A 12,224-nucleotide genomic window follows, 5' to 3' on the forward strand; every position below is an offset into this window, starting at 1 on the left:
TTGAACACATGAGTGGAGGATCATGACCTGAGCCACAGTCAGTTGTCTAACCAACTGAACCGCCCAGGCACCCCTAAACTTGGATCATTTTTACAATGGCTTTCCCTCCTCCCCACTTCATCTCCTTTCTACACAAGCCAGTTACATATATGACCTCACTGGTAAGTGACAAAGGAAAAGAGCCACGCCCAGTCACCTGGTAACATGTCAGCCACCCAGAAGCCTTTGGGAAAAGCCAAACTTCCCTGATGGCTTCAAATCCTACTACTTTAAGCATCAAAATTTTTAAGACACTCATGGTTTTCAATGGAAAGCCTTCTTCATTATAGTCTATGCTCTCTTCTTTCTAAACAGATTACACTGAAATTTTAATATCTCTTTGATGATTCATCCTCATGCACATCAGTGACTCTCTCCGTGGGGGCCATACTTTTGGGTAAGACTCTTTACCCATAAGTTTATGAGCCCCACACCCTGTCTTCTGTGGTTTTAGTTTGTTTGTTCTTATCCTTTGTGAAGCTCACAATTTTTACTTCTCTCCAGTCTTCCCAACTCCCTTTCCTAACCCACAGCTAATAATCTGCTAGATGTTCAGAATCTACCAATCAAAACTTGTTGGTTACAGGGCATAGCAAGAGTAGGGTCTGGGAGTCTCTCCCATGAGTAAAGTTCCCACACCTCAGTTCATCAACTTGATGCTGCCGGTTTGGCTGCTCTGAGCCCTCCTGGCCACTTACCAGTCCTTATTACTTTCTAGGTAGATAATTCAAAACGGACCTTTCCGAAAGTTGAAGTTTGTACTGCATTTCGGTCCATACCTGAGACTTATTCTTAAGGTAAAAATTCTGCAATGACCTCTTGAGGAAAGAGTGGTTGAAGGACCACACTCTTGTAGTGAAGGCTAGAAATTTCAAACTCCAAAATTAAAAAAAAAAAAGAAAAAAAAACAGAGTAAAGGAAGATTTTTAACACTTCTTTTCTTCCCCAGGCTGCTCCAAATTTTGAAATATTTACCTCTTCCTTTCAACCCTGTTCTATAACCTCAATCAGAGGGTAAAAAAAGACCACCAAAGTACACGATGGAAAATTGGAAAAGTTCATTTAGAGCTAAAGTAATAAAGGGAGATAAAGATGACTCCAGACATGAGAGTGGGCATAATGTATTCTGAACTCATTCAATCATAAAAATAAAATGTTATTTTGTTTCAGGACTAAACTGGCTGAAAGGGCAAGACTTGTTGCTAGGAGACACACCGCAGGTTTTCAGGCTTTGCGAAAACCCTTCTTCAGGGACACGGAGCTTCTCGGTTGTCTCCTCAGATTCTTCAGAGCTAACTGGTTTTGCATCCATGTTACCAAAACTCCTTGTGCGAATTCTGATGCCTTGTTGACTTGATAACATTTCCCCAGATCCTGCTGCGTGCCTGACTATCCCCAGGGTATGGTCACAACAGTCCTTCCCCCACTTTCTGTCTTCCCCTGAGTAAAGATAACTAAATGGGGGCACCTGGGGGGCTCGGTCAGTTAAGCATGAGACTCTTGATTTTGGCCCAAGTCACCATCTCCCGGTTCTCATGATTGCACTGTCAGCATGGAGTCTGCTTGGGATTCTCTGTTTCCCTCTCTCTCTCTCTGCCCTTCCTTCACTCATGTTCTCTCTCCGTCTCTCAAAAATAATAAATAGTTACCTTTTTAAAAAATGATAACAAAATGGTCCAGAACTTTGTTGTTAGGATGCTTCCTAATTGTAGGTTCATAAACTAGCCCTTGAAGGAGGTAGGGATGGAAAAGAGAGGCTGCCACTGCAGGAGGCAGGTGACAAGTGTAACCTGCAACAGAACTTACTCACGAGGCAGGTTTCAAGCAGACGCAGGATGAACAGCTCTCAGCACCTGCGCACCAGAAGCTTTCAAGTTTATATAGAGGCCTGGACTGGGTTTGGTCACTTCATACTATCCAGATGGTCTCAACAACACCTTACTCTCTCACAGCTATGTCCTTGAAAATGGCTCCTACTGTGGGAACTGTGGGGAGCACACATTTCAAGGACAGGGGAGGGGGTGAGGAGCCTCCCATTGCCTGAATCCAGCTCACAGGTCAACCCACGGTCACGTCCTCTCCATGACCTCCTCCAACATGAACAAATAAACAGAAATATATGTATAAGCCTGTTCACTTCAGTATTATTTAAAATAGCAGGACATTGGAAAGAATCTAAATGGTTTAAAACAGAAAATTGATACAAGAGAATACAATGTAGATTCCATGGCTACTGACTCAGGAATCTATCATATTCACTTTAAATTAAGAAATGAGAATACTATACATGTTATGGGCCAGTAAATACAGCACAATTACTTTTATAGGAGGGTATTATTTATAAACATATAGATGCATTTTGGGGCCTAGAAGAATATACATCAAAATAGGTGATAGAATTGTGAATGACTTTCTTTCATTTTTGCTTGTCTCTGAACAAAAGAGATCATTGTCTTACCAGGCACTACAAACCTTACTTAAGTTGAAAAACCCTCTTCCTAAAACCAACCGCAAGAAACCCAAGAGATAGACAGGGGTCCCAATGAATTGAGCAGGCTGTCGCTTTGACCACTATGCATACTGCTGTGTAAAACATGAGTTGTCGAAGTGTCATGCTTTCCAGACTGAAACGATGGAAAGGCTTTTGGAGTATGACTGCAAATGCTACCAGTGAGCAGACTGTGAACGCACTAAGTATGTCCTTGAGAGACTTGGCCCAAATTTCCAGCTACAGAACAACGGGACCTCAAAAGTCCAGAATCTCTCAGAGAAGATGGTACTAACTTAAAAGGACCTACATTATTCAGAAACCTCAAAAATGCTGATCTAGAAAGTAAAGGACAGATAACTAAGTGAATGTAATTGATATCTATCAGCTGGATATTCCAGTATTACGTAAAATGTAAATATTATAAGTCATTTTTTTATTATTTTAGATACAGAGATAACATGCAAGCAGGGGAGAATAGCAGATCAAGAGAGAGAGAATCTTAAGCACGTTCCATGCTGCACGAGCCCAACACAGGGATCATGGGATCATGACTTGAGCCGAAATCAAGAGTTCAATGCTCAACTGACTGAGCCACACAGATGCCCCTTACAAGTCTTATAAAAGTATATAAGTTAAGAAAAAACGTTACAAAGACATTAGAATAAAACAATAAAATAATGAATATTGACTTCCAGTCAAGATTGTGCAATGAGTTCATGCTTTGATTATCCTGTTTATGCCCCAAGTATATAGTAATATGTGGTTAAATATGAAAAGAGAAAACATTCCGAGACTTGAAAACAAGATGAACATCTCCATGGAACAGAAATATAAAAGTGCGAAGGAGGCTGAAGCTGTGGCTATGCCAGGCAGGAATTCAGCTGTTCAGGAGTCAAAGAGTTTTATAAGCTTTAAAGATGATGGGGAAGAAGGCTCACTACTTACAAAAGTGGACTGAACAAAACACCTGACTTCTGCCTAGAGCTAGAGCAATGTTTTTCAATTTTTTCATTTTTATCCCTCTACAAAGAAAATTTAATTTAAATATCCCTAAAGAGAGAAAGTAAATGCTAAAGAATAAGATTTTTAAGGGTAGGGTTGAGCTTTGAAGGGCCACTGTAATAGCTAAGATTTTTAGCCCTCCAAGAATCCATTTTCACTGTATTGGGGGCAATATTGCCCCTGTAAAAAATACATAAGCTATCACTTTAAAACCCACAGCCTTGCCAATAATAATGGACCCAAAACTGCTCACTGGCCATTTGACTGGTTCTTGGGTACCCCTCCATCACTATGGGACAGAAACCCCAACCAGAAATTTAAAGCCTGGTTACAGATTAGGGACCTGAGGAATGCTTGGTGGGGAGGGTACAACAAAAAAGCTGGACAGAGAGGCAGATGGGGTGAGTGGGAGAAAGAAAGAGGAGCGAGAAACAAAAAAGTCTTATCTAAAATTACTGGTAAACCCAAATTCCAAAAACAATAATTGGTTGCTAAGAAAGAAAACCAACAAAATTAACAATCATGCATTCACTCTGTAAAATTAATTGTATAGAACAGCTTAACAAATACTTTAAATTAGAAACATGGAATATTTGCAAAAAAAGAGAGTACATAACCTCCACTTAAAAAGAATATAAAATTTTTCAACAAAAACAAGCAAAATATGAAACAAGAATAGGTGGATATTAAATACAATAAATAGGACTGGATCATTCTCCCCTCTAGAGATAGAGGATGTGTGGATGGATGAATAGATAGATAGGTGACAGGCAGACAGATAGATTTAAATGAGCAGTTAAGAAACATGGAAGTAGATTGAAAGATTTCAACATTTTAATAAATAGGAATTCCAGGAGAATAAACTGAAATGAGTGATTACTTAAACTGTAATAGTTGAAGAAATAATTGTTGATAATTTTCCAGGGTTAAAAGAAATAAAATCTGGTGAATCATGACCCAAGTATTAAGCAGAATAAATACAAATTAAACCAAAGTGAAACTGTAGAAATTAAGAATAAAGAGACAATCTTTAAACCCAGCAGAGAGAAAAGACAATATAAAAGAGAGTGACATTTGTAGTGACAGAAGATATTTTGTTAGCAAACATGGGTGTCAAAAGTTAATGAAATAATGTCTTAAAAGTACAGAGAGGTAGTCATCTAAAATGTTAACATAAGGGAGAAAATCAGTGAGGAGTATATGAAAACTGCATTATCCTTGCAAATTTTTTGTAAATCAAAAATTCCCCCAAAAGAAGTTTATTTTAAAAAAAGTGCAGAGAGGGAAAAAAAACTTAAGCTAGAATTTTATAGCCAGCTAATCCATCTGCCAAAAACATAAAAATAATTATTAAAGGACACATACCAGCAAAAGTACACTGAACACAGAGAAAGTTGTAAGATTACCAAAAAAATGATAAGCCTAGAAATTAATCGATTTCCTTCCTTCTTTCTTCCCTCTCTCCTTCCTTCATGAATAATTCAGTTCACAATCTATTAGGTGGGGCCAAGCAAGATAGCCATCTGTGAGGTGTGAGGAAGGAAGTAGTAGCAGCTAAGTATGGGATGTTGAAGTCAGAGCAAAATGAGATCCTCTACGCGCCATAGTATGGGTTATCCAAGCTGAAGCAAGGGAAGAGGGTGTTCAATCAGGAGACAGGTGGGCATAGTCCAGCACAAAGTGTCAAAGTCCAAGTAGAGTGAGGAGACCATCCATGCAAGGGTGAAAAGTGGTGGTGGAGAGAGATGGGTTGTAATAAGTAAATATATTGAGAATAAAAGCCATGTTCTTTACTGTCAGAGAAGAGAATTACATATAAAGAGAGAAAACTAGAGTGAACTCTGTGATGGTTTGGAAATGTAAGTATTGATATTAGCTCATAGTTGTCAGTTTATGGGGGTGGTATATGCATATATAGCTCTGTCCACTGAGAGGGCCTAGGAACATCAACACCCCAAAAATAATAATACACCTAGTATCCAATCTTGTTTTCTGAAAACTATTCTTCCCTAAAAGGAACCAAGGCTTCTGGGATATATGGCTACTTTCAGGATTAGAGCAGGGGAAGCCTGGGATAAATATTATGTTGGTCTAGAAATTAAGTATTCATATTGGTAGGAATGAAAATTAGCATAGCCACTATGGGAAACAGCATGGAGATTCCTCAAAAAATTAACAACAGAACTACCATATGATTCAGCAATCCCACTTCTGGGTATATATCCAAAGGAAAAGAAATAAGTATCTCAAAGCAATGTTTACATGCCCATGTTCACTCCAACATTTTTCCCGATAGCCAAAATGTGGAAACGATCTAAATGTCCATCCATGGTAGAATATGATTCAGCCATTAAAAAGAAGAAAATCCTGCCAATGGCAACAGCATGGAAGAACCTGGAGGTCATTACACTAAGTGAAATAAGCCAAGCAGAAAATGCAAATAGTATAGTCTCACTTATAAGTGGAATCTAAAAACATCAAGCTCCTAGGAACAGAGGGTAGAATTGTGTTTGCTAAGAACTGAAAGTGGAGAGAAGGGGTGGGAAAAAATGGGGACATCTAGATCAAAGTATACAAACTTTCATTTTAAGAGGAATCAGTTCTGGGCCACCTGAGTCGCTCAGTCAGTTAAGCTCCCAACTCTTGGTTTCAGTTCAGGTCATGATCTCACAGTTCAAGAGATCAAGTCCCGCTTTGGGCTCTGTGCTGACAGCAGGGAGCCTCCTTAGGATCCTCTCTCTCCCTCTCTTTCTGCCCCTGCCCTACTCATGTTCTCTCTCCCTCTACCTCTCTCTCTCAAAATAAATAAATAAAATTTTAAAGAAATTTTAAGAGAGGAATCAGTTCTAGGGACCTAATGTACAACATGATGACTACAGTACTGTATCTATACTGACAATTTGCTGAGAGTAAATCTTAAGTGTTCTCACCACAAAGAAAAAAAGTGGTAGCTATATGAGATGATGAATGTTTTAATTAACTTGATTGTATAAATCTTTCACAATGTATAGATACATAAAATCATAATGTTGGACACCTTAAATATAGACAATTTTAGTTGTCAGTTATGCCTTAATAAAGCAGGAGAAAAATAACAAAATAAAGGCAAAACTACCAACAAGGAAATTTTAATCCTTATTTATATGCTTTAGTAAAAAGTATAGGTATGGTATTTTGGAAACAAATATATTAATATAAATGTAAAACAAATCTTTCTATGTAAGAAAAAAATAAATACAATTATAACCCAAAGAATTTAAATAAAATCCTAAGACCTAAAAAAGAAAGAAAGAGAAAGAAAGAACCAAAAAATGATGAAAGGCCAAAGAAAACAGTCTCTTCAACGAATCATGCTCAGAGAACTGGACACCTGCATGTCAAAGAATGAAGTTGGATCCCTACTTCATATCATATATAAAAAATTAATGTGAAATATATCAAGACCTAAATGTGAGAGCTGAAACTATAAAACTCTTAGAAGAAAACAGAGGAGTAAATATTCATGACAGTGGCAATGGCTTCTTAGATACAACACCAAAAACACAGCAACATTTGTAAGTATATGTAAGTAATATATGTAAGTCATATATCTGATAAGGGTCTAGTATCCAGAATATATAAACAACTCCTACAACTCAACAATAAAAAGCAAACAATTCAATTTTTAAATGGATTTAATTGTCATTTCTCCAAAGAAGATATATAAAGGAACAAACAAGCACATCAAAAGATGCTCAACATCATTAGTCATTAAGGAAATGCAAATCAAAACCACAATTAGATACCACTTCACACTTACTAAGATGGCTATAATTGAAAAAGGAAAGCAAGTGTTGGCAAAGATGTAAAGAAAATGGAACCCTCATATATTGCTGGTAGAAATGTAAAATTGCACTATATGCGAACTAACACGAATATAAATTAAAAAGAATTAAAACAGCCACATCTTAAACTCACCATGTTGTGCACATTAAATATGTATAGCTTTTTGTATGTCAATCATTTGTCAATAAAATGGTTTAAAAAAAACTTTTAAATAAAACAAATAAAAGAAATGTAAAACAGTGCAGCCACTATGGAAAACAGTTTGGCGGTTGTTCAATATGTTAAACATAGAATTACCACATGACCCAGCAAGTCTACTGGTAGATATATACTTAAAATAATTGAAAATAAGTGTTCAAATAAAAACTTGCATATTAATTTCTATAGCAGCACTATTCAAAATAGCCAAAAGGGGGAAACAACCTGAATGTCCAATGACAGCTGAATGAATAAACAAATGTGGTATATCCATACAGTGAAACCATGAAAAAATGAAATATTTATACTTGCTACAAAATGGAAGAATTTTAAAGACATCATGCTAAGTGAAAATAGCCAGACATGAATGATCACATATGGTATGATTCCATTTATATGAAATATCCAGAATAGCCAAATCCATTGAGATAGAGAGTAGAACTGTGGTTATGAAAGGCTACAGGAACAGGGCAATGGGGAAAGAATGGCTAAAGGCTATGGGGTTTCCATGTGAGGTGATCAAAAGTGTCTGGAACTAGGCAGTGGTGATACGTGCACAACATCATGAATGTACTTAATGCCACTAACTGGCACACTTCAGAAATAGTAAAAATGGTAAAAATTTATACTTCATGTCTATTGCCACAATTTAAAAATTAAATGAGAAACCATTTGCAACAACATGAATTGATCTAAAGAGTATAATGCTAAGCAAAATAAGCCAGTAAAAGAAAGACAAATGCCATACAATTTTATTCATATGTGGAATTGAAGATACAAAACAAATGAACAAAGAGGGGAAGAGAGAGAGAGAGAGAAACCAAAAAACAGACTCTTAACTATGGAAAACTAACAGATGGTTACCAGAGGGGAGATAAGTGAGGATATGGGTGAAATAGATAAAGCGGATTAAAAGTACACTTGTTGTAATGAGCACTGAGTAATGTATGGAACTGCTGAGTCACTAATTTGTAACTACTTTAACACTTGTATGTTAAGTACACTGAGATTTTTTTCTTTTTTTAATATTTGTTTATTTTGGGGACAATGCAAATGGGGGAAGGACAGAGAAAGGGGGATGAAGGATCTGAAGTGGGGTCTGCTGACAGGCTGAGAGCAGCGAGCCCAATGTGGGGCTCGAACTCACAAACCATAAGACCATGACCTGAGCCAAAGTTAGACACTTAACTGACTGAGCCACCCAGGCACTCCTACACTGGAATTTTTTTTAATTAAACGAGAAAAATAAAATTATAGAGATGTATCTAAAGGACACAGGAACCAGCTTGAAGCACCTCCCACTAGCCTATATGGGACAAATTGAACATCAAAATGAGTAGTAATAGACATAGATTATAAACCATTGAATAGAAAGGAAATCCATTAGTCCAAACTAATATATGAGCCCAAATGGGGAAAAAGAAAAATTTTCCTTATATTGAAAAGCCAACTGATCTTTGTAGAAGGAATGATAGAATTAGAAAATCACCATCTGGGGACTTTTGAATGCTGAGCACAAACTGAGGGCTGAAGAGGGAGGGGGAAGGGGATGGGAGGTGATTGTCATAGAGAGGGGCACTTGTGGGGAAGAGCACTGGGTGTTATATGGAAACCAACTTGGTAATAAACTATATTTAAAAATAAATAAATAAAAAATAAATAAATAAATAAAAGAAAATCACCATCTGGTAACCACCATAGTAATAATTAATTCAGACAAGAAACATCAATGGGTAATAGCAGGTAAAATTTGATGAGGAAGGAGGTATATATGAGGTCTTAAAGTACCTCTCCACAAAACACTTATTAATTACAAAAGGAAAATGAGTAACTTAATAGTGGAAAAACCTGATACCATGTCCATCAAGTGATCAAAGTTAACATTACCAGTAATAGGACAAACTAAATTCAAGTGCAGTGAGAACACAGAACCTCTGTCATTGGTTAGGTGTATAAAGTTTGCCAAATGACTCACCTCTTTAGACCTCTATTCTTTTTTCATATGAAAAAAAGGAAGTAGACCACATAACACCTGTTTTCTTTCCAGCCCTAAATTCCTACTACTCCAATACTTATTGGCCTCATGTAAATATATGTCACTATGTTCAGAACTTGGGGAGGCAGAAATTGTTCTCTTAGTTTAAGTGGCTAATGTTCTTATATAAGTAAATCAGGCATAAAGTGTACAAAATGACATACATAGTAAAACTTATGACCTTGGACTAATTTCAAAGAGAGTAGGAAAAGTCCAAGTTAGAGGGCTGTGGCGTTTTTTTGTTTTTGTTTAGTTAGTTTTTTTTTTTAATTTTGGGGAGAGCACAAGCAGAGGAGGGGAAGAGAGAGGGGGACAGAGGATCTGAATTGGGCTCTTGCTGACAGGCTGACAGCAGTGAGCCTGATATGGGACTTGAACTCCTGAACCTCAAGATCATGACCTAGGCCAAAATTGGATGCTCAATGGATTGAGCCACCCTGATGCCCCCAAGTTAGAGGGATTTTTAAGACCATATTCCTTTTAAGGGCATACCTGAGTTCAACGATAAGAAAATGATGATATGTAAATGAATGCTTATATAAATAAGTGCTTGAAAAGGTTTTTCCCCCTGAAGAATGTTGAATATGCCTCCTCCCACTTTGTGAAAATCATCCAGGATCTTAGCAAAGTCTCTGAGGTATGGAAAAGGCTGCAGGCCTTTTTTTCATGGCTCTCACACATTCCAATCACTAAAAGCATCTTTAGATGCTCTAGACAGAAATCTCTACTTGGCCACAAGGCATTGCCTTCAGAGAGGTAAGATTAATGTCATTTAGTTAGGCAAGAGAGATCGGTTCTGTAAAATAACTCAGGCCCTCACAGAGCAATTCAAATTACCAGCAACCTCATAAATAAATGCAATCATATCAATATACAACTGGCAAAGCATCAAAAAGTGAAGTCTGAACTGATCTTATTATACCATTTGGCTTTCAGCTATCAGCTTTTATACAAACAGAAACACATCAGTTGGTTAATTCATAATCTTTTAAGCTTGGAAGAGCCAATTTGCTATAATTATTTTTACTATCCCTTCAATATATAGAACCAACTATATAATTCAAACTATCAGAGTTACTAAAAGTTCTGGTAAAGAATGAGTTACTAGCTCATGTTGTGCTGGGTTTATTATTATTATTATTGTTATTATTATTATTATTATTATTTCCTCCTACACTAAAAACATTCATTACAGTACCCTTGAATCAGTTGGGCCTCTTTTCTCTCCTTCATCACTTATATCTAATCTGTCACAAAATCCTGCCAACTCTCTTTTCAAATGTCTCTAGAAACCAATCCTTCATTCTCACAAGCACCATTCCAGACCAGGCTCTCATCAACCCATACTTGGTTTAGCACAACAGATACAGGGTATGTACTGTAACTCACCACGTTTTTCAAAACCTGCCAATCAGGGGTGCCTGGGTGGGTCAGTGGATTGAGCATCGAACTCTTGATTTCAGCTCAGGTCATGGCCCCATGAAGCATTGGGCTCCAGGATGAGCATGGAGTTGGCTTGGGATTCTCTCTCCCTCTCTCCCCTTCTGTCTCTCTCCCCACCCCTCTCTTTCTATAAAATACAGGGCACCTGGATGGCTCAGTCAGTTAAGCATCTGACTCTTGATTTTGGTTCAGGTCATGATCTCCCAGGTTCATGGGTTTGAGCCCCAAGTCAAGCTCTGCTCTGACAGTGCAGAGCCTGCTTGGGATTTGCTGTCTCCCTCTCTCTCTCTGCCACTCCCCTGCTTGTATTCTCTCTATATATAAATAAATAAACATTAAAAATAAATAAATAAGTAAAACTTAAAAAAACAAAAAATAAAACAACCTCCTAATCAATCTGATGTAACTATCTCTCCAACTTTGTGTCAGTGCAAACCTGACCCAAGTTCTTTCTATTCAAGAGGTTTTTTAACCAGGTTTATGACCAAGAGCTGAAGTACTCTCCTACAGATATTCTTTGAGTTCCCACCTTTTTTGGGTGCATACAGTCCTAACCCACCTCCCTGTACCACTATCCAGCCCACACTCTTCCATATCCCATACATCCCTTGGGTGTATAGATTACATACATTCTATTAAATTACTTGCTGAAACTTCAGGAACCCGTGTTCAGCATTTCACCACTAATTGCCCCTGGGTCTCATTTGCTGGCACCCTTTCCTCCACTAGCCTTCTGAAAGACAGAGTACACTGAACTCAGGACTCAGCATTCTTCTCACTTCTACTTTTATTCCATCTCGGAATGATCTCATCCAATTCCATAAATATCTTACTGACCAACGACTCCCCAGTTTGTATCTTCAGCCTTGCTTCTTCCTGAGTTACCAACCCAAGTATCCGACTGTACACTCAGAATTTTCCCTGAGAAATCAAGTAAAGCATACCTAAAGGTGTATTCCATCTCAGTAAATGGTTATCACCATCCAATTACTCAAGTCAAAAACTTTGAATTCACTTGCTTCCCAACATCCAATCCAACGATATATATCTATCTCTCTGAAATACATCTCATATCTAACCTCTAGAACCACTCTATTGCTATCACCCTAGTCTAAGTCATTAACAGTTCTCACCTGGATTACTGTCATTAACTCCCAACTGGTGATAGAAATCTGTCACTTACCCAAATAT

At 37.5% G+C, this 12,224-nt stretch overlaps 1 long non-coding RNA gene across 1 annotated transcript; it reads left to right on the top strand.

Moving 5' to 3' along the window:
• Positions 1-240: 240 nt before the first annotated feature.
• On the top strand, positions 241-1,652 carry LOC115294199. The gene is made up of 3 exons (XR_003909762.1): positions 241-436; positions 758-836; positions 1,210-1,652. It is a non-coding gene; the product is annotated as an uncharacterized LOC115294199 (long non-coding RNA).
• The last annotated feature ends 10,572 nt before the right edge of the window (positions 1,653-12,224 follow it).

This window comes from Suricata suricatta, chromosome 6 (assembly GCF_006229205.1).
Source record: "Suricata suricatta isolate VVHF042 chromosome 6, meerkat_22Aug2017_6uvM2_HiC, whole genome shotgun sequence".
NCBI lineage: Eukaryota > Metazoa > Chordata > Mammalia > Carnivora > Herpestidae > Suricata > Suricata suricatta.